Source organism: Argopecten irradians, unplaced genomic scaffold (assembly GCF_041381155.1).
Source record: "Argopecten irradians isolate NY unplaced genomic scaffold, Ai_NY scaffold_0962, whole genome shotgun sequence".
Taxonomy (NCBI): Eukaryota; Metazoa; Mollusca; class Bivalvia; order Pectinida; family Pectinidae; genus Argopecten; species Argopecten irradians.
In genome coordinates this window covers 18,911-21,528 of record NW_027188429.1, presented here as the reverse complement: position 1 = coordinate 21,528, position 2,618 = coordinate 18,911, and the positions used below count along the sequence as shown (strand labels likewise).

General features: G+C 38.9%; 1 pseudogene; it reads left to right on the top strand.

Annotated features, from left to right (window-relative positions):
- Positions 1-412: 412 nt before the first annotated feature.
- LOC138313829 (uncharacterized) lies at positions 413-2,373 on the top strand (annotated as a pseudogene).
- Positions 2,374-2,618: the final 245 nt, after the last annotated feature.

Here is a 2,618-nt window from a genome sequence, read left to right as displayed (position 1 = left end):
GGCCAGTTTCAGTGTCCACTGACCAATGTCGTCTGCCTCTCTACAACAAGATGGACTACGGTGATTTTGAAATGGCTACGAGTTCATTATCTGAAATTGAGGAAGACGAGTTTGATATGCTACTTTCACAACTTGTTGCATCGTCTTCCGATTCAGTATCCAAATTACAAACAACATTGGTGGAGAATGAATTAAAAATGTCAGCAGATGATGAATTGCCACCCCCAGAAACACCGTGCATGAAACGTTTAAAAAAACTTCAAAAGCTTGTTTGTTTGTTTGATTTATTAACGTCCTATTAACAGCCATGGTCATGCAAGGACGGCCTCCCATGTATGCGGCGTGTTGCGTGTATGTTGTGCGAGGTGAGTGTACTGGGAGACTGCGGTATGTTCATGTAGCAAGTCCGAAGATGATCTTAAAGAAATATGAAGAAATGCACCAGTCCGCATCAACAAAGGCCAATACAAAATGGGGAATTTAAATCCTACAAGGTAAGTTTTAAAGTGCAAGTAAGGCCAAAAAAATATGTCTGTTTAGGGTTACCCGACCGACCCTAATTTTTTACCCCCGACTCTAATTTTTTGTGTCATTTTTCTACGAAAAAATATTAAAAAGTCGGGATTTCGATCTCAAACTCAGGTTCTGGCCATCATTTTAGAGTGAAAGACACTAAAGAAACCCAAAAAAAATCCTCCCGACCGACCAAATTTTTTTTCTGCCAGTGTAACCCTAAACAGACATTTTTTTGCCGTATACAACAAACTAGACACGTAAACAATATCATAAATGAAATAAATTTATTCTGATTTTCTGTCATGCAAAAATATCAACATTGATTTTTTTTTTGAGAATTACAAATATTTTTTTGTAATTTATAATTACAGATTGGCACAGTGAATCATACGGTGGTCCGCTTGACTTAAAGGAAATTTCTGCTAATGAATTGAATACAAAACTTGGAAAATTCTATTGTGAGGCAAATCCTCAAGTAAACGAGAAAAAGCACAAAAACAAACAACACGAAGAATACCACAAAAACAGCATGAAGTCAATCAGAGCCGCTGTAAATAGGCATCTTTCTGACATCGGACGAAACATGGATATTGTCAAAGATTCAGAATTTAAACTGGCCAACAAATTATTGTCTGGAATGCTAAAAGAGTCAATGGTGAACGGAACATCACGTCCTACAAACCATAAGGAAATCATTGGGAACACGGATCTTGAGAAAGTGTCAACGTACCTGTGTACCGTGAGTGATAATCCTATTAAACTCCGCCTTGGTGTGTGGTATTGTATCTCTATACATTTTGTCAGTCGGGGCCTTGAATTTCACCACCAGCTGACTCGCGAGTCTTTTGATTTTATGACAGATGAGGATGGATTAGAATATACCAAACTAGCCCATGAGACACAACAAAAAAATTACCAGGGTGGTTTAAGTAAAGAAGAACCCATGGCTGACAGGCGCATGTATGCGACTCGGACCTCATCTTGCCCCGTGGCGATGTTGAAAAAATTAATTGCAAAAAACTGATCCAAACGCACAAAAACTGTTCAATCAATGTGTCAAAGAATCTATAACCTCTCCTGAATTGCACAATATCTGGTTCACAGCTAAATCCATTGGGAAGAGTACATTTGTAAATTTCCTACCGGATATTTGTAAACAGGCAGGGTGTTCGCAAAGATACACTGCACATAGTTTACGGGCCACCACCATCCAAGCTATGAGTGACGCGGGATGGGAAACACGACAAATCATGTACATGTCCGGGCACAGGAATGAAGCTTCTGTTAGAAGTTATTCCAGAAATATGGCGACTCATCAAAAGCAAGCCATTAGTTCTACGTTGTCTGCTCTAATTTCCGGTGGTTCGGAAACCAGTCACACCGCTATCCCTTTTGATGTTCCCTCTAGATCAGCTGTCAATTCATCACGTGTTCCAAGTACGACATGTACAGTTGTCGCTATGCCATCACAAAGTGCACAGACCGGCATAGAGTCGTTTTCTCAATCAACGGTGATGTCATCTGGTTCATCAGGAATGCTTACCAACTCGTCTTTCTCAAACTGTTCCTTTAACTTCAACTTTTCAAAGTAAACCACTGTAGTTATCCGGTGACAGTACTGCCACACTTTCAAATTTACGGCCGCGTCACTACGTTTATATCCTGCCGCGAAAAATGTGTGTAAAACGCAACCGATTCTAAAAGATTGTACCAGTAACTTGTTTTTATTAAAATGATAATTGACACATATGAAAAAGAAATTTTGTTGATATATTGGAGAAGTGACTTCAATAAAAATACTTCGTTACAACGAACTATTTTGTTTGTTTGTTTATTGAGAATTTTGCGGGAATTTCCGGCACCATATGATGGCTGTTCCAGGAAATGGAAAAACACACACGGTATTGGTCGTTTAATGTACTGTAAGTGTCCTAAGTGTGACAGATAACTTTTAATGAAAGCATAGACTGTAAATATAAGGATTAAAGTATGTTTCTGGTGGTTCTATCGAAGGATAAAGTTGAGTAGGGTATCGATATTTGTTTCATGGACCGCTTCGCGGTCCATTCCAAATATTGATACCCTACTCAACTTTATCCTTC